This window comes from Anser brachyrhynchus (genome assembly GCF_964034855.1).
Source record: "Anser brachyrhynchus genome assembly, chromosome: 5".
NCBI classification, from domain to species: domain Eukaryota; kingdom Metazoa; phylum Chordata; class Aves; order Anseriformes; family Anatidae; genus Anser; species Anser brachyrhynchus.
Genome location: NC_137699.1, coordinates 36,763,283 through 36,790,024, shown reverse-complemented (window position 1 = coordinate 36,790,024; position 26,742 = coordinate 36,763,283). Strand labels below are relative to the sequence as shown.

The 26,742-nt window shown below is 42.5% G+C and overlaps 2 protein-coding genes across 38 annotated transcripts in view; one reads left to right on the top strand and one right to left on the bottom strand.

Moving 5' to 3' along the window:
- The window catches only part of PTPRJ (protein tyrosine phosphatase receptor type J), a 124,278-nt gene extending 112,568 nt beyond the window's left edge, over positions 1-11,710 (bottom strand). Inside the window, exons 1-2 of the mRNA XM_080595127.1 lie at positions 11,584-11,710; positions 8,234-8,365 (exon numbers count right to left, since the gene is read on the bottom strand). The gene's annotated coding sequence lies outside the window, so the exon portion shown is untranslated. The remainder of the gene's footprint in view (positions 1-8,233; positions 8,366-11,583) is intronic.
- A 138-nt stretch (positions 11,711-11,848) lies between these two features.
- The window catches only part of PTPN5 (protein tyrosine phosphatase non-receptor type 5), an 82,042-nt gene continuing 67,148 nt past the window's right edge, over positions 11,849-26,742 (top strand). For 14 of the 37 annotated variants that reach the window (XM_080595170.1, XM_080595169.1, XM_080595159.1 and 11 more), the window contains exons 1-3: positions 12,426-12,858; positions 15,602-15,679; positions 16,007-16,167. The gene's annotated coding sequence lies outside the window, so the exon portion shown is untranslated. Of the gene's footprint in view, positions 12,196-12,222; positions 12,397-12,424; positions 13,569-15,601; positions 15,680-16,006; positions 16,168-20,033; positions 20,501-21,464; positions 21,524-22,506; positions 22,561-26,220; positions 26,322-26,742 lie in introns of those variants that run through there. The other 23 variants (XM_080595172.1, XM_080595162.1, XM_080595164.1 and 20 more) reach the window with 17 other exon arrangements.

Sequence of the window (26,742 nt, the reverse complement as noted above, 5' to 3'; positions counted from 1 at the left end):
CTGAGCAGGTCCTAGTTTTCCCCTATCTTCTTTACCTGACAGCCTAATTTAAGTGGGGGAAAAACAGGTGGTCAAGCTGAAAGAATAAGGGAGGGGCTTCCAGTCAGGTATCCTGTTTGGGCCCCCCTCTGGCAAAGCCTAAGAGCACAGTGAGTCATCGAGCACCCTTTGCTATTTGCATAAGTCTCCACAGGGGTTCCGTGGCACTACAGAGAAGCCAAGCTACGTCTCCAGAGACAGTCTGCTGGACCTGCAGCTTGTCCCTCTGACAACTCCAGTCAGATGGAGACTTTTCTCAGCAAGCAATAGCGATGAGATACAGTGCTGAAATAAATCTCTCCCTTTTCTCCTGCAGAACCAAGCTGTCAGGCAGACATTAACAAGTTGGGTGAAACCAAAACGGTTTTCAACAGCATGCTTTCGGTTAACCAGGCTCCATTTCCCTCACAGAGCAGCACTTTGCAATAGGCCCTTAATGACCACTGCTCACAGTTCTCAAGCTCGTTTACTGCTTTGTTCTGATGTCATTATTTTATACAGGAAATAGATGGAAAGATGGAATGTAGCTATTACCACTCGGAAAAAAAAAAAAAAAAAAAGCAGTAACTCTGTTAGCTCTGAATTCTGTCTCTGTATCTGGCTTATAAAGGATGCTTAAAGAAATTACATGAAAGCAAGAAAAGGAAAAAAAAAAAAAAGGCAATTATCCTACCCTCTTCAACACCATGATCTTAGCCACTTTTAGAAAACTCTTTGCCCAGACCCACCTAATCCTGAGCCAATATCATGAAACTTGAAGACCTGTAACTGTCAGGGCTGCGTGGCTTGGAGGAACTGCACCTGCTTGAATTCCTACCTCCTTCTTTTGAAGGTCTGTGGCAGTTCATTCCCTGCTTCATTCTGAGAAGACATAGTAACAGGTTAGGGATATAGGTACTCTTTGGTGATATGACTATTGGCATATCACTAAGATTTAAAAAAATAAAAATAAAAAAATATATGTGAAAAAAGGAAGAGATTAGGCTCAACCTTCCATTTAGGCTTGGATGACTTTGCAGTTGCTGAATTCTATGCTTGAGTGCCATATAGATCCTACTTCAGCGACTCCTACCATGAGTAACAGACACATCAGCTAGCGTGCGTTAACCAAGCACTAAATAATGGAAAATGCTTACTACTAATCTCAAATGATTATTAAGAAAATTAAATTCTTTTTCTTGCAGCACATAGAATTTAACAGTGATCATATTTTGCATGTAGAGAGGTACCGAATTACGTGAGAGACAGGACTGTCTGTCGCGTACGAAAGCAGTAAGGTTTTTCAAAGACATTTATTCCCAACGGGTTGGTTTTAGTAAAGGCTCAATCCAAATGTTCTTGAATTTGTATACTTATATTACTTTTTTTTTTTCCACTCAGAAGTAAATCAGACTATATTATGGTTATTTATGCAGAAAGTGTTTGTGTAATGACAAAAACTGGCTAAGAAGTAAAGCTACATGTATGCATTAAGAAGACTAACGACATTAATAATGAGTTCCTGCACATGTTCTCTAAATAACATAGAAAAATTATTAGTTACATCTGCAAAAGGAGCATCTGTGCGAGATAAGCTGCACCAGAAAACTTTCACCTGACAAAGCTAAACGTTATTCAATTTTTCATTACTGTCATTCTTTATTATTAATATTTTTTTTTTCAAATGAGGAACACTTAATTCATAAGCTCCCGTAAGTCAGAATTCAGAGTAACTTTTGAGCACTGCCTGATCAACTAGGCTTTGTTACAACAGGCAGAAAGAAAGGGCGCTGCTGCTGCTGGCAGTTCAGTAATGCTAAGTGACAATGAGACTGGGAACGAATACCAACTAGAAAAATTCAAAGAAAAAGCTTGAAAACAGCTTCAGGTGCCAGACAAAGCAGTCTTGCAGAGCATATGCCAACTTCCTCTGACTACATACAATATGCAGGTTCTTGGTTTCTTAATCAAGCTATTTTCAGCAAAAGGATGTATAGCTTGTCTTTATAACATCCTGACATGACATACAGGTTAAAATTCTTAGCTGATTATGTTCCGTAAAATGTAATTAAACCAGAGCCCAATCTCATCCTTTTCCAGTATACTTGAAGACATCAAGATACTACTAAAACCCATAAACTTGTTTTCTATGGTGATGGTCTCTTAGAAATATGACACAGAACTTAACTCTGCCCAAGGTATCGATCATGAGGCTCTAATCACTTTGTCTCCCCTGGTTCAGTATTTTGACTTACTCTGTGGTGACCTCTTGGAGCCATCACTATTCACATACATCACATACATATTAACACACCTCTCTCTGTACAGCCACAATTGTTAGTATGTACTAACAATGAATGAACTTCAGCAGTAAAGAATATTCATTTATCTCAGACACATGGAAAATTTAGGAACTGTCACTGAAATGGTTCTTTTCTGAATGAGTTATCTGCATTTTCAAACGTTTCTGGACATGGTAGGACTATTCAGAGGCAGAAGATACTTTCCAGAAAACATTTTTCTGTGGGACTCTTGGACCAAACGTATAGCTGGCCTCTTGCCAAGGGAGCATCTATTTCTGTTCCCAAGGATGATTTCTGACATTAATTTTCTTGACCCTGGAGCAGGGGGACTATTAATCAGAGAGATAAGCAGGTAAATATCTTGAGCCATACCCAGATACATGGACTTCAGCTATCTAAAAAGTCTATCTATTCTGCCTAGCAGCAAGGCTTGCTGTGAAATGCTTGTTTACTAATATTTGCAAGACTACAACAGATGTACAAAATTAGCTAGGCTACAGTGAACGTTAAGAAAGGGCAGCTGATTGCTTAATCTAGAGAGAGAAAATTTGTTAGAAACACCTCTAGCTGTTTGCTGGCATGGAAAATTTTTATAGTCAAGAGGCAAGATTCTCTACAGTGACAGCCTTTCTTTTCAGATTTGTGCTTTTGCCTGTCCCCTACCCCATTCCTCCTGAAATTAGAAGAGCTGAAGCTAGACTATGGATTTGTATGTACAGGGAGATCTGGCTGATGATTGCTGTTGTTTTTGCCAAAACTTTTCTGATTTGCCTATTTGCTTTTTCTATGTAAAACACGCAACAGTAAGAATGCAAAAAACATGCAGAGCCAATGTTTTGAATGCTGGATGTATACAGAAGCAATATTGCAGAGGTCAAGTGAATCTAGGGATAACTGGGGTACTTTCGTCCCTTAGGAAGCTTAATGTGTATTAAAAGGCAACATTTTAGACTCAACTGTACCAGTCTCATTGATTTCTTTGGGGTAAACTTTACACAGTAGACATGAAACTTTGCTCTCTGCTTGTTGGCTAATGCCACAAACTTTCATGGGCTGCAAGTATGTATACAACACATTGTAGATGCCAATGGATTGCGCTGTTATTTGGAAAAAAAAAGAAGAAAGAAAGAAAGAAAGGAAGAAAGAAAGGAAGAAAGAAAGGAAGAAAGAAAGGAAGAAAGAAAGGAAGAAAGAAAGGAAGAAAGGAAGGAAGGAAGGAAGAAAGGAAGAAAGGAAGAAAGGAAGAAAGGAAGAAAGGAAGAAAGGAAGAAAGGAAGAAAGGAAGAAAGGAAGAAAGGAAGAAAGGAAGAAAGGAAGAAAGGAAGAAAGGAAGAAAGGAAGAAAGGAAGAAAGGAAGAAAGGAAGAAAGAAAGAAAGAAAGAAAGAAAGAAAGAAAGAAAGAAAGAAAGAAAGAGATGGCTTTTAGCACCTAAAATCTAGCTTGTGTAATTTCACGCTTTTGTAAGAATCTCACCCACTTTGTTACAATTGGACCCTGTTGAGTTTGTATACTGCAAACACAGAAAACTACAATCAGGAATTTACTATCCAATTCTGAAAAACTGATACATCGCTCAGGTATAACAAATAGGGAAAAATGAAGGAAGAGCAATGCAGGTGATAAGATCAAATAAATACAAAAGCTAAAAAAACTATGTTTGATTTTAGAATTTCTCCATTAAATCTTAATACCTAACACTTCATTCATCTTTTTCCTACCTTGTCAAAACCAATCCTGCACCAGCTGAGCAATCCTGAACTCACAAGAGGTCCAGAAATGAATTTGAAATGTCAAATGTGCTGAGTTTGGGGGTTCAGCCTGCAGCTATCTCCCAGGACCTGATAATGACTATGTGCAAAATGCCTACCAACTTCTTTAAGCTGCCTTGAGTTGAGCAGTTACTAACACTGAACAACCCATGAACACCAGCTGCTTTTGAAAATAAACACAAAATCTATTTTATTTTTGTTCCTTCTCATACTCTACATAAAATGTCTAAAGCTCTTCCACTTCTCATTATCAGACCACTTTCAAAATTGCATGTTTGCACAGTATCACAGCACATGTTCTCTCCTCCAGGAAAGGTATATTTCATGCTGTAGCTATAGAGGTCTCTGCAGACATGATCCCCTGAAAGCACACTGCCATCAGCGCACTTTTTGTCCTCAAACAAGAAACAGCACACTGTCATTCTTATTTCCTCTGAGCCATATGCTTTGGTGGCTTGAAAGTATCCAAACCAAGACTTCTCTTGTTTTTCCTGAATATCTGAAGTGGATAATCCCACAGCCCCAGTCTTAAACTTTTGGATTTTTTAAATTCTGACTTTTGCATAAATTGAGGTTTTTACCTCAAGCAAAAATTAAGCTTCCAAAGTTTTGAATATGACAATGTCAGCCTTCTGCAGTGTGTGTTTATCAGAATAACTGCTGGTGACACAAGCTGAGAGAGGGGAAACCCCAGGACATGCACCATATGTTGACAGGGCCAGCAGCAGAAACAACAACTACTAATTAAAACAGTTCTTCATGGTTTCAAAATGGCTTTTCTAATAACAACTGCTGGTTGATTCTTCCTTAGGAGTACTTAATTCTGAATAAATACATCTCTTTCTCAACTTTGGGAAAAGTTTTTTATTCCTTCTGCCTTTTTTCACATTTGAAATATAAGGAATATTATAGTAACCATGGAATCCTGATGACATAATAGTTACCATGAGAACAAAGCTGAAATAGTGTCATCAGAGCCCCTTCTCTCTGCTGTGTGCTGAGTTTTATATTTAACAGGGATGGCCAAACTGCTGCCACCCAGCCTGACCAATGCTATCCTGCTTAACTTGGGTTTCAATGGCTGTGAAAGCAAAGCTGCCCTGTGCTGCTTCTTTCCATCTCAACATGATTAGTTTTGCTTCAGGGCAGCAGTTCCACCAGTGTATAAGTCTGCATAGCAGGCAGGTAAGAGGATGAGTGTGCTGTAGCAGCTCCCCTGAGACACTCATTTGTCATGTCCCTAGGACATACTCCAATATAGCCTTTGGCCATGTATAAAATGGTTACGCTTGGTCCTTGCCAAACTAACCAGACTTAAAATCGGGTTTCCTTGACTGCACTAGATCTCTTTGCTAACTACACTGTCATTCAATGCATCATTTTCTGTGTCTAGCCCTGCCATGACCTCTGCCCAGAGAGTGCTCTGCACCCACAACGATCTCCCTTGGCTTCAGCAAGCACTAGCTAAACGCAGCAACATATCACGTGCAGCCTGTTACAGGACAAGAGTGCTGAAGCAGACACCAAGACTCAAGACAACACTGTGATTCAAGTTGCACACAGTTAGTTTTTTGAGTGCTCCTGAGTGCTGGCAATTCAGAAATTAGTTCAAATTAGCTCAGATTCTGCAGTACCGTCAGTGTGACTGCTGTGAACACCAAGTGCTACCCTCTCCTGGGGCCAGCACACCCCACTGCTACAGGGCAAACAGGCACTGTCAAAAAGCTACACCCAGAGGTAGCTCCAGCTCCAGAGAAGCAAAAGCTATTCCCAGTTAGTTTCCCTAGAGAAGCTCTTCTTTCTTTTATTGCAAGAACCGCTGGACATGACTCACTGCATATTGTTTGTTCATTTTGCTATATATATTTCCCAAATGCTATTTTTAGTTGCATTTCTCCCTTATGCTCCTACCATGTTTACTGCACTAAAACAACCCTCTAATTTTAATTTCATATTTAACCAAAACAAATGTGGCATAGCTCTGTTCCTTCAGTAAAGCTATGCTGATTTATATTATGCATACAGACATACGAAAAGTGGTCAGAGGGGAAGACATGGAGGATACTACAAAACAAAGGGGCAAATTTACCAGAGGCAGCATTTCGTATAAAGCTCCCTGCATTCTGCATGTTTAACAGAATATTTTCACACCAACACAGCCAGGTTCCTGCAGATGGTTCACATGTATTTGCTTCTTCCTGTAGCCAGGATCCACAGCACACACTCTTCCCAAAGCTTCTGGCCACAAAGTTTCTACTGTAGCCTCTTTTTAGTACCTACTACCTGATATTTTTACCCCACTGTTTCAAATAGCTCTTCCTGTTTCCTTGCCTTAACCTTATATTTTCTTCTTCGAAAACCAGGATAAAAATGGAGACATTGTCAAAGACTAACTGCAAAGGTTCTCTACAACTATAGAATAATTCAGGTCAGAAAGGATTTCTGGAGGTCATCAGGTCCAATTCCTATTAAAAGCAGGGCCAACTTAAAAGTTAGATGAGGTTGCTCAGGGAGTTGTCCAGCTGAGTTCTAAGTATCTTCAAGGATGGAGATACCACAGCCTGTCTGGGCAGCCTGTACTGGTTTTCAATCTTGCTTACTGTGAAAGTAGTCACTGTTTCCTTACATCTAGTCAGAATTTATCTGGTCAGAATGTAGCTCTTGCTACAACTTAAGAGCACTGCCTTCTGGTTTTTGCTGTGAGAGCCTGATCCTTGGGACACCTCCACTAGATTCTCTCCAGTTTGTTAATCTCTGTCTTGCATTGGGAAACTCAGAACTCTGGACATAGCTTCACAAGTGCCTCATGGAGGGGAGAAATCACTTTCCTCAGCTGCTGCCTATGGTTTTGCTAGTATAACCTAGTATGCGGTTGGCCTTCATTGCTGCAAGGGCACGCTGCTGATTCAGGTTCAACTTGCCATGCACTGGGACTCCCACATCCTTTCCTGCAAAGCTGCTCTCTGGCCAGATGGTCCCCAGCTTGTACTGTCACGTGGGATTACTCCCTCAGTACAAAAAGCACATTACAAAACTCAAAATTTTGCATAAAAGCACAAACCTTTGCATTTGTCTCTGCAGAACATCAAGAAGTTTCTGTCAGCCCACTCCACAGCTTCCTGATGTCCCTCTGAAAGGCAGTCCCATGCTGTAGCCTACAGACTGCTCCCCCCAGTTTGGTTTCATCTGGGAAATTCAGGAATAGCCTATCCCCTCATGCAGGTCATCGATAATGATGTTAAACAGCAATGTCCCCGGAGGAACACCATTCATAACCAGCCATCACATAAATTTTGAATTGTTGGTCACTACCCTTCAAGCCCTGGGGCTCAGCCCATTTTTTGCCATTTTTGCAGCTCGTGTCTCATTCCATATCTCCGCAACTGTCTGCAAGGATGCTGTGGGAGAATAAGTCAAAAGCCAAAGCCTTGCTAATGTCAAGGTAAACAACATTTACTGCTTTCCTCTTGGTCCCTGAACTAAACTTTTCATCATATAAGACAATCAGACTTGTCAGGTATTGTTTGCCTTTGGTAAACCCACTCTGTATGCTCGCAGTCACCATCTTCTCCTTCACATGCCTAGAAGTTACTTCCAGGTGAATTTCCCTCACAACCTTCCCAAGGACTGCCCAGCCTGCAGTTCCACGAATCTTACTGCTTGCCCTCTTGCCCCCCCAATCCTTTTTTTTTTTTTTAACACGGGCATCACATTTGCCTTTCAAAGACAGCAGAAAACAGCTTTGCACTGACATAAGCCACGCCCTTAACATTCTTGTCTGGTCCCATGGGCATTCATCTACAGATACTTTTTATATGAAAGGTAAACTTGTAAAAAATACAACAGACACGGTGGGGCATACCTTAACATCAAAATAAACATACTATGAATGCAATACTTCAGGATTTGGAATAACATTTTGTAGAGAAAAAAGAAAAAAAAAAAAGAAAAAGCCTCTATGACTGAAGGACCTGTTCTTGGAATAGGATACTTGGATAGGGTCAGTCCATCTCCTCCACTTCTCCCTTGCCTCACCTTGGGACAGGGCCAAGATGGGGAGATAAACCCTGACTTTGAGGGTTTATCAAATGTAAGTTGGCTCCAATACAATTTGGAAAGGCCTTCTGTATGATTTCACATACCTGATGCAGAACTACAGAGCTGGGCTGGGAACGTTGCTTCCATCAGTGTACAATGAACTTCAGCATCTCTCTTTGCCATCTCTGGTTAGCCTTCTGGCTCTTTTATTCCGTTGTCTCTGTGTGAGGTCTGTCCTGTTTAAAAGAAGACATATGTTGAAGAACCCAAAGAGAGGGAAAAGAAGTGTAGAAGCCTGCCAAGTTCCATTGGACTCTTCCCATTGGGAGAAGGACTAATCTTTCCTTACACTTAGAAAATAAAAGAAAAAAGGATGCAGCCCAAACATATCAACATGGCCAGATAAATGCATCAGGCTTTGCTGTTTTGAAAGAAATGAGCCATTTGGGAGAAGGAACCAAAGCAGTTGCATTATTTATGAGGTGTTTCCCCCAAGACAGTGCAAGTCCACTGGGGACTGTGTGGTTTTATGCACTATGTTGCCAGTGGGACCTACTTCCCTTTTTAAAATGAGCAACTGAGAGTGGCAACAAGAAATGTGGCAGAGCTGCAGATGAAAAGCTGCAGGGCATCACCTTGGCGTTTGGAGAGGGCTTTTGTGGCACAAAGCTGATTGTCCTCTCTCAACCACAGATAGTGAAAAAAGAACAAGCAGAAACATTACTTGCCACAGTGGCTTTGATTCCACAAGGCTTGCTCTTAACTCTAAGAACTAAAATGGTGTTCATGGTTGCTAGTGCAGGACAGCTGTTTTGCTGCAGGTGACACACAGGGAAAGGAAGCAACCTTACCAGGGCAAACCCCAGGTAACACTTTGACCTCAGCACATCTATCTTATCACAAAACTAAAACCTGCACTGAGTTTACCTCCAGAAGATTGATTTGCATTTATCAACCTGAAATTAAAAAAAAACACAAATCTCTGTAGCAGAGTCCCTGAGAACAGGCTCAACCCATATCCCTCACCCGCTAACAGGAGTCACTGAATGAAGCATGTTGTGAGGGCCTGACACTCTCTTTGCTGCAAGCAGTTGGAAGGTCAAAAGGGAAATAAAAACCAAAGTCACTTAGAACCAGCTGGGGTAGATTTTTGAATGACTTCCTGAGCCATATAATCAAGCATTAGCAGGGAGCACAAATACGGCTGCATACTAGCTTCAAACATTACAAATTCCCACCTTAACCAACAGCTGGGATCCTTTACCTGTTCCATCAGCTGCCTTGAACCCAGTGTGTACAATGAGTGCTTCACTCTCAGCAAGATCGAGCTTCAAATTTCAGCTATAGCCTCTGCTCTGCAACCTTGTCAATGGACACCCTGGAATTATTTGGTAGTACCTCCTGACTGCTACTCCAAGCCTAGCTCATCAGCTGTGCTTCGCCCAATGTTCAACCTCAATCCCAGCTGTAAACCTAAATCAGCAACCTCTGCCTGCCTTGCAGAAAGCTGCCGTCAGAGGCAGCGCCGAAGGCACTGTCACATCTGACAATAAACCCATCTCAGTGGTCACCAAGTCCCAAATCTTCACCTTCAGCCTCATGCCTGACATTAACCTCACCCCAGTCCCACACTGAAGCCCTTCCTAATTGTGCCAGACTAGTGATTTCTGCCCTCCCCAGCAATGATTCCCTCTCACTGCCTCCATAGGCTCAAGCCAGGCCATAACAATGGTTGCTCAAGCCCAAACTCTAGCTCATCTTGCCCTCATGGCTTAGCCTTATATCCCGCCCTAAATGTTGGCTCCTCCTGACAGAATTTTTGACAAAAAATAGTTGGTTGACTAATCACAATACATTACTCTGCTCTGTAGTGAGCAGTTGGCAGATTACCGGGAAACCAAATTTTGCTATTCAAAATCAGTCAAGGCATATCTGAGCTGCAGTTTTTCAGCAATCAAATGCAGAGAACCGCTGGCAGCAGCACACGTAGTTTTAACATCACACCTCCTGCACTTTGGTAAGCCCAAGAAGCAAAACAGTTTCTTGGAGTAAAGCAGAGCCTCTCAGCTATTTACTGCTGCTGGCCCCATCCCCCTGCCAAGTTGTCGTGCACCCCACAGCGGCCAGTGGCAGATGGCTGGTACAGTAGCTCGGAGCATTTGGGACTGAGGAAGCTAATCCCCCGGCACACAGTAGCCTTTCTGAAATCTGAAAGGAGTTCCCATCGCAGGCTCTTTCCAGCTTTTCATGCTATCAAATTTTGGAGGGGAAGAGTGCACTGAGCTAGTCCAGTAGTAACTGATGAGTCCAGTTTTGCCTCTTGCATCAAACTCTGACTCACCCTGCACTGATACCAACTCGCAATTCTCTCTTAATTGGGAAAATCACTAGGATAGTACTCGCTGCCAGAATTCTGGGTCATAAAGTCATTCTCTGACTCAGAAGAAGGTTTACAACAGCTGTGGCAGTGATATGTACCGTAGGTGAGTCATGTTGAACTATTAGCATGAAGAGAAGAGCCTCATAAAGCCGAAACAAATACATAAAGAACTGCACTGACCCATCTAAATTATAATCTTACATTTGTTATTCTATAGCAAAGGACTCAACAATGTCTTATTGCGTACTCAGTTTTCTGGAATGCAAAATTTAAAAACAAAGTTACTGAGATGCTTCTCATCGCATGAATCCCAAACAGCCTTGTAATTCCGAGGCTAAAACTTTAGCTGATATAAATTTCCTGGCAGGCATTAAGTTTGTGGAGGCATACTGGTTTTAAACAGCTCAGAATCTGATTCCAGATTCATGGGACGAAAACCCATGTTTATGGATTATGTAACAGTGAATGCAGATATGTCTGAAGTGCAGCACGCAACGTATCTAGCGGCATATAACAAAATATTCAGTGAATATTCAGAAGGAAAAAAACGCCCTGTTTAATTTAAATTACAGGAAAAAATTAGATAGATAAATACCGTCAGGTTTTCCAATCAAGGATTCCATTAAATAAAATTATTAAGAAAATATATGAAATACTAAGTAACTGAAACCAATTACTGACTTTTGGTGAATGGATACGGAGGTAGTTTCACCAATTTAACAGGCCCACCATTATCTTAACGTTGAATCCTTTGACTGTGGAGTAAGCCAGCTAATGGCACAAGTCATACTCAACAATATCGATGCCAGAGCGCTCAGAAAAGCCTGGTCTCCAGCGTGTGACGTGCGTGTTTAAGTTACAACCTTTTTAGGGAGAACCAATGTGAGGAACAACAGGGTTACATGGCTATCCCTCAGTACCAAGTAATCACCGGGGGGGGGGGGGGGGGGGGGTTAGAAATGGGAGAAAGTGTAGCGCGGTCTTTGAAATCCTTTGCTGCCTTTTATCACGTCAGGACAGAAGTCCCCGTCCAGGCAGCAGCCGCTGGGTTTGTGTCAGCACCAAACGCGTTACCTGCAGGGAGCACGGCGCGATGAGGGCCAGCGCGGCGAAAATGGCCGAGCGCTGAGGGGACACCTGCCCACTCCTGCCGGGGGCCTGGCGCCGTGACAGGGGCGGGGGGCGCCGTGACAGGGGCGGGGGGCGCCGTGACAGGAACGGGGGGCGCCGTGACAGGGGCGAGCCCCCTCCCGCCGCCGCCCACCCGCGGCTCTGAGGGCACGCGTGGGGGCTGCGCTGAGCCGGCGCCGGCGGCGGGGGGCCGTGGCCTCATTGCGGCAGCCGCTCAGCGGGGAGCTGCGGGCCGCCCCCCGGGCTCCCCCCGCCGCCGGTTCCATTCATGCTTTCTCCTTCCTTCGCCATCTCCCTCGCCGAGCGAGGGGAGAAGACGGGAGCGCGCGTGGGCGGCCGCTGCCAGGCTCCCTGTCAGTCACACGGCCGCCGCTGCCGCCGCCGCCGCGCTGCGAAGAAGGCGAGCGGGGGAAGAAGGAGGGCGAGCGGCTTGCCCGGGGGGAAGGGGGCCGGCTGGCGGCACTGCCCCCAGCCTCACGGCCCCATCCCGGGGCGCCTTCTGCGGAGACTGAGGCGGGCGCGGCCCCGCGGAGGGGAGCGGCGGCGGCCTGAGGGGTGGGTGCGCGTGCACGCGGCGGGGTACAGGGGAGGTGTGAGGTGGGGGCGCGGCTCTGAGGAGAGGCGCGAGGCAACTTGGAACGGCCGTTAACGGTCGTAACGGTTTGGCGCGGGGGGTGGGGGGGGACGGGCTGAGGGCTCCGCCTTCGTGCGCCCCCCGCACCTGGAGCGCCGGCGGCGGGGCGAAGGGGCAGCAAGGTAAGGCAGAGCCGTGCCGCGCCGCCACAAGGCGGCTGTCCGGGTCCCGGGGGGAGGACGGGAGGGAGGTGGGCGAGCGGTGGGGGCCCCGTGGGCAGCCCCAAGCCCGGCGCCCGCCCGCTGCCTCGGTGCCCTGCCCTCCCCTCCCCTTCCCTCCGCCGCACCGGGCGGCTGCTCGCACCGCGATTTTTCTTCCTCCCTTCTCCAGTGTGATTTCATGCGCCTCGACAGACCCGCCGAGGAAGGAGCGGGGAGGCTGCTCTCACACCCACAGGCACGGTAGCGGCAGCAGCAGCACGGCTCGGCGCCGCTCTCCTCAGCACTGCAGCCGGCAGCCGCTTCCCCTAGCGGGCAGTGCCTGGTGCCGAGGAGCTGCAGGCGGAGGCGCAGCCGGGTTCTGTGGGGATCGCTCTGCTGGCATGGAGCAGGACGCAGGCTTCACGTGTGCCCCCTGAGCTCGCAGTTAAGAGCGATTTTTTTCAACTTGACGTGCGGTTTTCTCCTTACGCAGCCGCATTTTAGCGAGGCGGTGATTCTTGTATCTGGAAAGACGAATTTACTAGGTTTATCCTTTTTGTATAACGGTGTTATTTACGGAGTTTATGGGGTTTGGATCCAGCTCCAGTGTTTGCCACCTGGTTTGCAAAGACTTGCAGCTGACCCTGTGCTGGTTTTGATTAGGGATTCGGGAGAATTGTGGCCGTGTTGCCCTCTGTTCTTACTTGGTGACAGCTGTATGCACCGAGGAAAGAACGTCTGCTTTGATTTCAGCCTTTTGTCAGGCAGTTTGAGATAACTTGTTTTATAAATCCTGAAGCTAATGGATCAGGTTGAAATCTTGGGTAGATTCAGAGCTCACCCTGATTTTAGCACAAGTTTTGTATGTGCCAGAGTGCTGAATTTTACCGTCTGTGATATCTGAAGTAGAAATTTTCCCTTTTGCTTTTCCGCCGCTTGTTTTTCATTTTGTTCCTTTGCAGTAGCACTTTGGTCAATGGTTTCATTGATATATTTGAATTGTGGTTGTATATTTGAAGCAAAGGATAGTCCTGAGGCTCAATATGCTCCTATTGAGACAGAACAGAATTTAGTCTGTTGACTTGAATGAATAAAATGGATCCTAGAGCTCTTGGTTTGCATTTGTGTACGATGATTCCCAGGGATTTCAGTAGGTATGTGCAGGAAGGTGAGCACATCATGTTCACCTGTGTAATTCATTGTGCCGTAATTGAATAGGTGTTATTCTTTGTAATATTTTGCAGATTTTTTTTCTCACCCAGAATTATGGTTGTGTTTTAAGGGCTAAGCTTTAAAATATTTGTCAGTACACTATAGAGAGTTGTCAACTGGATGTCATGTGTGTAAAACTAGAAGAACCTCCAGACAGCAAGACCATCAATTTAGTGTGATAAATGTAGAATACACAACAGGAAAGCAAATCTGAATGGTTGTAGCATGCATCTTGTGAGGCAAATGTTGAAAAGGTAGAAAGCCAACAAGCAGATTAATGCCTTCAGCTTCCAAGTAACTAAAGTTGTTTTAAATGGAAGAGCTTTATTCTGTTATGACATGCAGTTCATGACTTAAAGAAAAACAAGAGAATGGGGAAGAGGAGTTATTTTTGAGCATTTGTTTTTTCGATGGTGGTGGTGTTTTTTGTGTGTGTTTTTTTGTTTTTTTTTTTTTTGGGGGGGGGGGGTCTCCAAATTCCATTATGCAGCAGGATGCTTTCCAGTATCTGTTTTCTCAGTATCTGGAAAGGCAGATGTTGCTGCAGCAGGGGCAATTACAATGACTTGCAGTACAGGAAGGGGAAAAAATATCTGTTCTGACTTCTTCCGCATAAAGCATTGATCAGATACAGAGCTTTAAGTCCCTCAAATAGTGTGAGAATGTTGGAAGTAAGGATCTGTTTTTTTGGTCTGCTCTGTTTAGGGCTTGTCAATAGAAGAGATGAGATAAGCACCACAGATAAACTTGTTTCACTAGTGGAGTGAAATTAATGCACAAATTAAAGGAAGTGTTTGTTTCTAGAAAAAAAAAAGTGTTACAACCTCTGTTAAAGAATTCTACCTTCTTGGCTTTACCTTACAGTTGTCCACAAACCTCACCAAAAAGCAGTTTTCCTAGGTTTCGTTGTTTGTTGGATGCTTAACCAAACTGCTCTGTCCTGGGAGATGTTGAGTCAAAAAGCAGAAGAGGCAGTGGTGACTCAAGCACTGTAGGCTTTTACAGAAGAGGTCTTCTCAATTGTAGCTTTTTTTAAAGGTGTATGATAAAATCCTATCTTTTCCGAGGTTGCTGAGAACTTTGTTATCGCAGCATAAGAAGCTAACTCAGAGAGAACTGCATAGACCACAGCAAAGTGAGACTGATGTGACCCTAGATTCGACCTGTGATAGCATGTAGCTTCTGAGTTTAAGCTGGTGATGCCAAGAATTTATTTCTAGCTTTTAAATATAAAGTGTTTCTACTTTAGAGGATATTTGAGACTTCCTGAAAGTAAAACATGCAAGTGAAAGTTATGAACTGAAGAGATGACTTGTGCTAAGGCATCTTTTAGCAAAAACAAGACTGGAGGAGATGCCTTCCTTCAGGCTCTGCTTTCATACTGGTTTGATAAATAAGTTCAATCTGACACCAAGAAATGACTCAAAAGGGCAAAAAGCAAATAAAAAAAGGGCTTTTTCCTTTATCTTAGAGATGTTTGGTCATCTGTTTCTTGCAGGCAGGGACTTCATTACATGTAGCTGGCAAAGCACTTTGGCCCCTTATTTGTGTAGCAAGTGAGCCATGATACACAGGAAAGGCAAGGGGCCCTAATGTCTCAGGAATGTGGCAGGATTTTTTAACCTACTCCAGAGCTCAGGCACAATAATTGTTTTTTTTTCCCCACTCTCTTTTCACACTCCTTTCATAGTATAGAACCACCTGGACTAGTTTGGTTCTATGTTTTACTACTGTGCGTACCAGAATAACAGCTATTTAGTGCAACCTTCAGCATTTTTATAACAAAGCTGATGTGGACACAACTGTATGTGTTAACATGAATTCTTGGTTTTGACACAATCTTGTCCTTCCGGTATAAACAACTCAAGTTACAGGGAGATTGTGAATTGTTTTTTTTGTAGAGCATCAGATAAATACCTTCCAATGAGCCTTGTCAAACACTGCTGTGTAATAAAGCTTTTTTTTTTTTTTCCAGAAGAGGTGTGTATGTGATGCTGGGTTCACATAGCAAGGAGTGACAGAAAAAGTGCTATCCACATGTAATATATTTCAGGTATGCTAATTTGTTTAGGATGATACCTGTCTTCGTAATCCTTCGTGCAAACTTGGGTACTTACAGATGTGGCAGTGGTTCAGAAAGGTTTTGAAAGCTTCAGTGAAAATAGTGATGGTTGCGATGTGCATACTGCCCAGCAGTTTTACCCACTGTCACACACAGCTAGCATGCCACCATCCCGATGGAAGTCTGTGTGCAAACACAGCTTCATCAAACTGCATAACCTATGACATGGATAGTGTTAATTACATTGCTTTCTTAAATCATTCAAATGTTGTAATTCGTATTTCACTAGAATTGTTCTTCCACCTGCTGTTTCCACAGATCATGTTTCGTTAAAAGTGCTGAGGAGCACCCAGAACTCTGAAGACAGCAGTTTTGTGCGAGATAAGAATGTTCCTTAAAGAAGCTGATGGAGGATAGAGCTCAAGAGTGCCTGTCAGACACTGGCAGCATAAGATGACACCGTAGTCTAGTCTGAAATTGTAAGTCTTGAGGAAGACTTGATGTCTTTCATTTTACAAAAGGTTCTTTCACTGGAGAAACTTAATAGTGGGCTGGAGTCTGCTTTCAGGACCTGCATGGATGTGTTTGCTTCTTTTCAGTTGTGCTAATGTCAGCATGGAACAGCTAAATTTTCTTTGGTGGGTCAGGTATTCTCTGTATGCAGATTTTAACTGAATCCCTCTCCGTTAGAGGAAGTGGAGTTTATTTACCCAGGTGAGCCTGAGATCCACAACCCCCATTTCTCAAGTACTTTGCAGAACTGCTAGGAAATCTAGGAAACAGGTGGTGTAAGCTTTACAGCCTGACTGAATCTACCAAAGGAGTCTCCATTTCTGAAGCTGTGTATTCATAAGGAATTGTTTCATTTACAGAAAGCTGTTTGGAACCTGTAGGTACCAACAGTCCTGAAATCATTGATGCCGTGAAACATTTCACATGAATGATATCCATACCCTTGCAGAGTCTGCTTTTGACTGAGGCTTTTTACTGTATAGAGACCTGTCAGTAGGGGACCAGGTTACAGGTCAGGAAGCTAGGACACTGGCAGTATATATTACATGGTTGTAACTACGGTATTAAATATAAAAATTGCACTACGCTTGGCAGATATGAGCTTGATACTACAACTGGGGGAAAAAAATCAATATTAGTAGATACTTTACTGGAAACTACAAGTCCAGTGGACTTTTTTTTCATTTCAAAAAGTGGAAGAATCATATCTCAGGCTTCCATTTCTCTTCACCTTCATTACACAGTTCTTTTAAGAAACAGTAAACGCAATAAGCAATCTTGTGAAGTGTGATTCTATTTATAAGTAGGCAGTGATCAAATCCTGTCATTTATTCCTGTGTGACCCTGAGAGAAGCAGGAGATGGATGTTTTTCACTGGGAAATGGAGGAGTAATTTACATATGGAAATTTGCTAACATTAGTATACCAAGCTTATTTGCTATGTGTGCACACATTTTAAAGAACTAGGCTGTGAACAAGGAGATGTATAAGCCTAAATAATAAAAATGGCTATTCTGGTAGTTACCCCTGCATAGACAGACTATTAGATATAAACTGCTTTTGCAGAAGTTGGGAAAATTACCTCTAAACATGGAGGAGGGGAGAAAACAAATTACAAAGCTGGGGGGGGGGGGAAGCCCCAAAATTATGCAATTTGAGATGTAACAAAAGCACAGAGATCTTTCAAAGCACACGTGCTTTGATAAAGATAGGTATTTTTGCCTGTAAAACCAATGTGAGAAATCGAGGTTAAATGTCCTCTTAAATATCCACACCCTTGCTTGTTCTGTAGCTATGTATAGTGAATAGTGGTAAAATACTTTCTTTTACAATTTTAACTGTTTATTCAGGTAATGATGCATGCTGTACTACCAGCGCAGCAGAGAAGTGACTCTGGGACATCTGTTACTCTTTGAAATGCATGGTTATGAAATCAGGATTAAACCTAAAAATCACAGCCTCCCTAGACCCTGCAAGTTCTTTGTGTCTAGAGATGTATGCCCTTTGCTCAAATGCAAGGGGATACAGATAATGACATATCCCACCAGTTATCTTTAAGAAATAGATACCGAAAATTGGTGTTGGAATAGCACTAGTCTCTAAACTTATGTCAGTAAAATGTAAAATTGTTTGAAATAAATGGTGGAGGAACAAGATGTAGGACTTAGCAGACTGTTGATGCATGCAAAGTAACAAACAGGATGCTTGAAGGAAATCTTTAAAAAAAAAATTCTACGAGTTTTGGTAAATATCAGCAAGTCTTTTAGATTTTCTTTGTAATATGCAGGTTGTAAACAATCAGCTTTTGTGTCAAGCTCCTAAGTATTTGATGTTAGAGTATTTGCACTGTGGTACCACATCAGTCTATAAAATCATTGCAAATGAATGTCAAAGTAGTATTACAATAGAATATGGCTTAATTCATAGGCCAATGCTGAATTTAAAGTTGTGGTAGAAAACTTAAAATTGAAAATGTTTTAGAAAGCAGTATTTTTCTTGAAGGAATATCAGTTGGTATATTATGGCTACATTCGGTTATTTCATCTATGCTTCCTTTTGGGTCATTTCTTTTTTCATAACCTAACCGTGTTTTTTTCTGGCATTCTTAGAAGCAGAAACTTGAAATTTTCATTTCCAGAAAGACTCAGTTAAAGCTTACAGGGCCATTTGTGTTTACGAAATCTGCATAAGTTGTTTCAGTATTGAAACAATAGCATGCTACTTGTTGCTTAATGTTACTTAATTAGTTAATGTTTAGTTATTTAACTATGTACAGTTTAATGTATAGTTTATTTCTGTGACTTCACCTCTCAGTGGGGGTCAGCTTAAACAAATTTAGATGATGCAATCTTTAGGATGAATGGCTACCTTGCTTTTGGGGGAGGATGATGGGAGGTGGAATATTTGGCTTACTGCTGTGACACGTCTCTCAGCCCATGCTTTGGATCCCCTCTTTTTGCCTTTGGTCACCCAGACCTGTGTTAGCAGGCCAGCGAGTCCCAGGGTTTAGTATCACTGATCTTTAGCCAAGACAGATTCCATAGTTTTGTGTAGCCAAGCAAATGGAGGTAGACAAGAATCTTCACTCCAGGATTTCCTGTTCTGTTCTTCTTCCTGGAGGCCATGCTCTTCAAAACAAAACAGCAAAACCCAACAGTGACACTGTTGAATTCGGAGCATTCCTCACAGCCAGATGCTTTGTAAGGCCTTGGTTTCCCATAGGTCTCACAATGGTTGTTGTACTTCTCTGAACAGACTGACCTGGCACTTCATGCTCTTGTTTGTCTTCAGACACTTAAACATTTCACATCTCTTAGGAGTACAACAGAAATATTCCCACGTACCTGAGCCTCTGGAGGCTGAGCTTGAAGTTGCTTTTTCTAATCCAGAGCATCCATGTGGTTCTGAGTCAGTGACAATGGAACTAGGGCCTAATCTTGCCCATGGGTGAGATATCTTGTCTTATGTGGAAGGAAAGTTTGATGGTTTCCTGAAGAGGTAAAACTTTCAGTTTTTCAATTCGTCATCTCTTGTTTAACACAGAAGCTAGACATGCTTGCAACTAGTCAGTTGGCAGGACAGAACATCTTTATGGGTCTCCGGAAGCTAATCCTGCAAATGCCAAACATAACCTGACGGAAGCCAAAACCAATCCGTTTTACACCATTTCAATTCCAGGTAGTGCTGTTAGCAACTTGAGTGTCACAGTTCCCTTGCCTTCCCACCCCCTCAAACCCATGCTGTAACCAGTAGGCCTTGCAAGACATTATAAGCCAATAGACATGGAAATTCAGAGCAAGTCTTCTATTACAGAATTATCTCAGACATTGCCTCACACACAGACCTCTCATGGAGACTTAATAACCCTTTAAAACCAAGCTAGCTGCATCTGGTGTTTTAAAAGCTTTGGCTTGTGTTTGGTAATTTGCCTTGTTTGCAGTGAAGACTTGGGCAAGCCACAGGAGTACTGGTGGCTTTTTGATCTTACTGGTCTTTGCAGAGACCAAGATTACAGATCATGCTACAGATTCCAGACAATCTCTAAAGAAATGTCTTGCCCTCCCAGATGGTGATGCTTGTGGATTCTTTGTAGGAAGCTGCACTGGAAATCTTAATTCCTGAGGCTGTGATCAGCACTAAACGTGATTTGTGAATTCTTTTTTAAACTGAAGTTTGCTATAACGTGAGATTTAGTTGCTTGTACACAAGCCTATCCGTTTTACTGCTTTCAAAATGTGGTTTTACTGCATTTTTCCTTAGTTCTGCACTCGAGAAAGTAGCAAACCTAGCAGTTTCTACCCTGAGAAAAACATTTCCTTTTTTTTTCCTACAGGTAGTTGCCACTCCCCTTCAGTGGGAAAATGTGTTCTGTTTGTACCACCAACGATATCACGAGCCTCTAATGGTACCTTAGAGTTTTTTATGAAATGCAAATACTGACATTTTGTAAAGATGCAGAGCGTTTTTTCAGGTATCACTGTGTAAAACCAAAATTACTGAAAACATAAGCTAAGAATTTTGCATGGTGGGGGGTCTTTCTTCTGAACTGTATCTCTCAGGTGCTATAAATAAAAAGTATTTTCATAATAGATGACTTGCAGTCTATAAAAGCAGGTCATTCCAATTACTATCTTCTTTCTCTTATTGCCACTTAAATGGCAGAAGGTATTTAGCAGCCAACAGCATTGCACGCTTCTTTAAGTGGAGGTGAATGCTTTGTGGAAGTGAGATGAGGGGAAGGCTCCACTGGAGTATAACCAGCTTTGGATACCTTTGGAAGGCAGGACTGAAAAAGCTGAGGTGGGTGGTTAAACCAGCAGTAATCGTTTTTTTGGTTTTGTTTTTTTGGGGGGGCAGATGTTTGCCTAATTTCAGTTCTTAAAGAGAAGTCGTATTTTGTAGCCCTGTTCCTGTGAAGGTTGATGATTGTAAGTATTTGGCAAGGGGATTGGGAGAGGAAAGGTTGAGAATTTTCTTCTTTGGTTGAGACAAGTACTGGGGAGAGGAACAGTCCATTGAGCCTGGTCACTGCTCCTGGCTGATCTCTGAAAATTGCCTTGTCACAAGCAGTCCATGGACTGTAGGCCGACACTTGTCATGCAGCAGTGGTGACAACACAAACACCAGAAACCTTGCCACACAGCCACTCTGGAAGGTTTTTCTTAAAATTCTGCTCTTGAGATAAAAGATTGCTCAAAAGATAGGCAGCTAGACTAACCGGGATGCATTCCCTGTGTTTCCCAATCCTTCATAAGATTTTGCATCTCAGTAGTACTTTGTGCAGGGTGCAGGCGTATGCTCCCATGAAATAATAAAGAAGGCAGATTCCTACAGGCTTGCTAATGGCAGTGAGTCCTCATGGGCTTGAGGTTTAATGTTTCTCCCCTCCTGCAAGATTTAAGAAGCTTGACACCTTGACTCAGCCTCTCTGAGAGAGAATTTGTTTTGCCAGAGATGTTATTTATGCCATTCTCTTGGACACGTGATGCTGCTTGTGAATTTACTGTCAGTTCACTGAATTACTCTCGCCTGTTTGTTTTTTTAATATACTTGTAAATAAAATAAGCTGCTTTTTTTTTCTTTTTTTTTTTTTCCAGCAGCATCCAGAGACTCTGGGAAAAGGATTCTATTTTATCTGTCAGCCAGTACAATTTTCTGAAAGTTCTGCAGAGCCCTTTTACTTTTGGGAACAGAGACTTGCTGCTTCCTCTTCCTGTACCTTAACTTGTTGAGTACAGCTAGACTTGTTTATTTTCTTTTACAGAACATCTTCTATTCAGTACTCCAGGAGCATCTGTTCCATCATTTTCTGTCTCAGTAACAGTACGTATTACAAGCCTGGAGCTTGGCTGTATCCGTCTCCTTTAGGAGCAAAGCCTCCCTTGCCAGTACAGATCATTGCCACCATTCCATTACGCTGACCGAAACATTTGCTCCTTAAGTTTGAGAATAGCAAGCCAGAGAGGTGGAATAATTTAACTAATTGGCTTGTTTCAGTCCTCTTCTAAACATGGAAATCAGAGCCTGAAAACATTTGTGAGATGAAATCTTGGCACAGACACGATCGTTTCTGTGAAACTGCAGATGTGACTACTTTGTTATGAAACTGTTGGGAGCTTCGTGAATTATTGTAACAAATCCTGTGACTGAAAACCATGTAATGGCTATTTTATTCTGCTAGTGATTGTTTCTGCAATCCAGAGCCCATTTTGAATGGCTGCATAATGAAAATAGTTACAATTTTCTTTTAGGTTAAAAACGGGGGGGGCTTCTCACTCACACATATGATGCCTAACTTGCTGCAATACACATGAGGAGTTGGGCTAAAATACACACAGCATTAGGTCACCCATTATTTATTGTCTTAAACCATGTTTTCAGACCTTTAAGTGCTCTGTTCTTTGTGGTAAATTTATTGCAAGCATGTGTAACATGTTTTATAACATCTCTGGCTCCTTAATTACGTATTTTTCCCTGAAGTGGTCGCTGCCCTTTTAAATTAACTTTCATTTCTTTTGAACTTCCAAGCATCGTGCACAACAGTGTTATATCCTGAACTTTTTAGGAAAAAAACATTGTCCCTTTGAATTTCCCCATGTGCTCTCTGGTGCCGCAGCTCCTCAAACTCCTGACTGGGGACACTGTTGTAGATCTTGCTGCTGAATATAGTGCTGGCCATTTGCCATAGTTCTGCATGTTGCCAGTGGGCAGCAGATCACAAATGGAGACTCACTGCTCTAATGTTTTGTAGTGATGCTAGATAATGAGAGAACCAGCAATTAAGCAACAATATGTTTTATTTGCAGCGTATTCTATGCAGCTGAGAACATCAGTTATCACAGTCTGTTATCCTTGAGTGGGTAAGATTACATTATATTAGTGTGCATTAGATTAAATTGAGAACTGTTGCTCAGTGTTAATCCTGGTATGACTTTAATGTTACATAAAGGCTTTTAAACACAAAAATTGTGTCAGTGATAAGATACTGATTCAGGTGTCGTGCTGAACAGAGAGCACCATTACCTGTGTACCTAGGATTTTGAAAAAGATTTTTTTCTGCTTGGCGAACTTGCTTAAAAGTCAGGTCCTGCTAACATTATTTCTGGCTTTACTGTGTTCTGTCACAGCCTACTGGTGTGGGTTTATCTGGTGGTCTGGGATTTGTAAAGCTGTGCCTGTGAGATTGCTGATTATGCTGGGAAGAGAAGGGAGTCCAAAGCTAGCTGGAATAGTGTCTGCTGTCATTTGGGAATTTGCTTTGTGAAGGCACCCTGCTTTCTCCCTAGGTTGTTAATATTGAACAGAAGTAGAAACTGAGAGCAGATTTCCAAACTGACTTTCTGTCCTTGAAACCAGATGTTTTTCCAGTTTGGAATGTAGTTTCCTAGCTGTGTCTATAAGCTTTTCTTGCTTAATTTTTTCAGCCAATACCAATGTCTTCTGCTCAGTGGATGGCTCTCCTCCTTTCCGCCTGGGTCTGTCACCTCTTCAGCCCAATTGTCATCTCCTCTAGCTATGTATTTCTCTCTCTCTCAAAAAGCTCAATAACCTTCTGCCACAATGGCTTCAGACCAAGGAAATGCAAACCACTGTCTGTGTCCATCAAATCCTCACAGATTAGCAGCTTCTGTTTGATGTTCTCCCAAGCACGAAGGAAAGAGCTTTTTTCCCCGAAGCAATATTATCACCTACATTCATAACTTCTGAAGACAGGGCAGGTTACCCATAAACACAGTGAACAGCTTAGCTGGAAGAATTCCACATTTAGCATAAAACCAGTGGCAACTGAAAGCCTCAGCAGAAACAAGTAGCCAAGCCCCCCCCAAAAAAAGTGTTAATGAGGAAGAACTTCAAACCACTGGAGAGCTAATTACCTGTGTCAGCTGGGGGATATCAGAGGGGTTTAATATGTCATAACCTGAAGATGAACCCACCCCAGATAATTAAGGATGATATATAAGTAGCTAGAACCAGTGAGATTATATAGAAATTACTGCATGCAGATGCTTCAAATATATTGGTATTTTTTTCTAGTACTTAACACAGTAGATGATGTGCCATCCAGTAGGAATTTTGGGGAAAATAATCTATTTTATGGCTTCTGAGTCAAGGAGGAAATACTGTGAGTTAAATTAGGATCTGATACTGTGGTTCTGTGATTTCTTTAGTTCATTTGCTATGATGTGTTTTATGTTTGTCCTTAAGCAAGGTGCTCGGTGCTTTTGGAGAGGATAAGGAATTTCAAGTAAGTTTTAAGAGTTCATGACAATTTCTCAGATGTTCATAATAAAGTCTTCTAGAGCCTTACATACAAGTAAAAGTAGTGGCAACTTGTAGGCAATAATTAGATTTGGAGAAAAGCATTATTTTTTGAGCATTTGTGGTTAATTTGCTTTCATGACATTCAGCACCCTTGGGATCAAGTTTATTACAGCCTAGAATATTATTAGCTGATGATGTTGAGACTTCCCAGTCGGTAATGGGGGATAGAATGGGATGGGACCTGACCTTGAAATGAGCTGTGTCACCATTACAATCTGTGTAAAAGAATCACCTGTTTCTCCCTTTTCTTCTTCATTTGCAACTGATTGCTATGGATGTCATTCTCTCTTAGTCTTCAAGACACAGCAGGTATTTGTAAGTATCTTTTTAAAACCACCACTAGTCCTAGAAATAGTGGCACTGATCCACTCAACTATTTCTATGCTGCTTCCTGAAATATTGAACTTACACATTGTGTCTATCTGCTTGTGATTGCCATCTTTCTTCTCTGCAGTTGCTGTGTGGTTTTAGGAGCTGATGCTTCATGAGCTACCAGAGCTAGAGATGAGTAGAAATCTGAGATCCTTCTGACATTTCAGGCTATTTAAAGCCTTGCTTCCTAGTAATAATAGTTTACATTATATTGGTAAAGCTAGAGAAGCTTTTTTTTATTCTGTTGTTCAAGAACTGGTCTCAGACTTTACACCAGTGTAAATTTTAAAGCTTTTCTGCTGTACTAATCTCTCATGTGTCATTTTGGAGCTGTTAATTGATGATAATTCTGAATGTTTAATCCGTTTTCTTTGAGGATTTCTAAGCCTTTTGGTGGCAGACTATCTCTCAGTGACACTGGTTGATGTGGGGAGTACTTTTTGGGAAGCAAAGGGATGGGAAGGCAGAAGAAGCCATTTCTCTTCAGTGTATTGTGTGTACAGCAATGCTCTGAAAAGCAAGGGCTGGAAAAGGTGAGAGTGATTGGTCCTGTTCCCCTCTGCACCTGCCACGCATTCATGTTAGAGGATTATGGTGCAGAAGGAAAGCCCCGTCTGTTGATGTTTGCCTTGGTGTAAGTTAGTTCGTTTGAATTAGTTCCTTAAATAAGGGACTTTACATAAATGGTGTTGCTGGACCTGTGTTTCTGAGCGTATGCCATATCGTGTCTGTGGGTGTGTTGGTAACTGCTGCAGAGAAAAGGAAAAAGTGAGAAATCAAGTCAGTGCTAGAGCTGGAGAGACTAAGCACTCCTTTAGTTATTTGGAGGTCATTATTTCTATGCGGGGTTTAGCATCTTCACAAAAAAAAAAAAAAAAAAAAAAAAAAAAACTTGGTCCAAAATAAACTCAGAAGGTACCCGCAAAGTGAAGCTTAATTTTTCCTTTTGTTGAACCTAACGGCAGAAATCCCCCAGATGGGTGAAACAAGGTCAGACTTGCATGGTGGTGGTCTGCAGGCTGTATAATGTCGAGGCATGTGCACACAACCATTGGCAGTTTTCTGTCTGAAAGGATCCTGATAGTCTGCCGTGGGGCAAAAGCTGTTGCTCTGTTTTGAAATTGTTTGAAGTGGTGTCCAGAGAGAGGAAAACAGTATTGGCAGCGGCTTCCTTTGCTTTGAATATTATGTCTGTATATTCCTTAGAGAACTCATTAATTTTTTAAGGCTGTGGCAGCAGCAGGCTAAGTGCATACAGTAGTGGTACACTGATGGTTTGAGGTGCTGCATTCATCCTTTTGGGGTCTGCTCCCTTCAGTGACGTGTGGCACCCCAGGATGACTGGGAACATTCAACCTGAGAAGTAGGCTTCTTAGCCTACAGGAAGGTGACATTTGGTACAATGGTAGAAACAAGAAAATGGTTTTCTTTCTAGAGCATTGTCTGCTGTCTGATGGAAATGCTTCTTAAGATGAACATACTGTGCTAATAAACTCAGCCTGCTTATAGAAAGAGGGGGATTATGCAAGACAGACCCACTTGCTAGCTGGTGGTGGGGAGACCTCAGTATGTGAAAGGCGAGGTTATGAGTTACGGTATGATTTCTATTCAGTATTGTCAGTCTGGATGAGTGCCTTGATTGCTGACTTACAGGGTCTTAATGTTGTGAATGGGTAAGCTTTTCAAACCGGGATATGTTAAGGGTGGCCATGTTTCATGTACATGTATATGCCACTCTTTTGTAGCTTATGGTATCCAAATATTTCACTGTCTTACTTTTGGCCTTGATTTCCTTCTATCCTTGTGCCTCCCATTTTTTTCTCCAGGGATGACTGAAAATACTGATGTGCCTTATCCAGGAGGACACGAGATGAACAAAAACTAAACAGCAATTCTAGGGTCATTTAGGAGGTCTATATTAGACAAGGTATGGAGCTCTTGAGTGCAGACCTAAGACTCAAGTTATCACACCCAGCTTCCTCTGTAGGAAAAATCATAAGAGATTCCCACTGTGTTTTGAGCTACAGCATTGGACCCTAGAAGAAACGTACTTTTTTTTTTTTTTTCATGCATGGGTGCTTTGAAGGTGTAGAAATCAAGACTGAGTTGGCACAGCTGAAGCAGCGCAAGGTTGTGGCATGACCTTGGGGCCCTGATGACATTGTGCTGTCACTTGGATGCATAGCCGTAATACAGAGAGCAGATTAAAAGGGACATCCTCCCGTGCCCCATTGCCAGTCAGCTGTGGGTCACAAGTGAGACAGGCTTGACCACAACTGCGGCCTGAGGCTCTCTGGAGGCTGTTCTTGGAGACAAGTACACCTTCTTGAGGGGAGCAGAGACGTTGA